The sequence below is a fragment of the Equus caballus genome, chromosome 19 (assembly GCF_041296265.1).
Source record: "Equus caballus isolate H_3958 breed thoroughbred chromosome 19, TB-T2T, whole genome shotgun sequence".
Taxonomy (NCBI): Eukaryota; Metazoa; Chordata; class Mammalia; order Perissodactyla; family Equidae; genus Equus; species Equus caballus.
The window spans coordinates 21,382,998-21,383,619 of record NC_091702.1 but is presented as its reverse complement, the minus strand read 5'-3'; positions in this window follow the sequence as shown (position 1 = coordinate 21,383,619).

Genomic DNA, 622 nt, shown 5'->3' with positions numbered 1-622 from the left:
AAACAAGGTGTGTATTCTGTTATTTTTATCAGGTGAAAAAACTAAGGCACAGCCGGCCTTTCTTAAGGTCCCCCCACGAGCAAAATGTTGAGATTCAAACCCAAGTTCATAACTCTCTGAACCTCATTCAGGTAACCACTCAAGCCTGCAAGAGACCCTGGCCACACAGCCCAGCTCTAAAGCACAAACACCACGGTACAGGTTCTTGGTGGGGTAGAGTGCGCTGTGCCTCCCAGGCCCCTGTCTTTGTCTGTCCTCCTCACAACACGGCATGGCAGCCCACTGTATCTCATCTTCTGCAAAAGACCCTGAAGATTTCTCTTTCACCTGTTCCTGGTTACTACCACACTTAACACATGCCTTAAAATGTGACCGCCTCTGGTTTGTAGCTTATGCCTAAAGAACCTGCTCCTATTTTCCTTCCTGGTGGAAGAAAGACATTGAAGCCACAGGTCGCTGAGGCAAAGCATTTATTGATTAGATCATCAATGTTCAGCATCTGCCAAGATTAGACTTGGACTTTTAGGTAGTGGCCCCGCTCCTTCCTTGCTCCTCCTCCTCTAATGTGTAACTAGTCTTGGGAAGCTGGAGAAGCACAGGCAGACGCTGGCCAGCTGCCTGT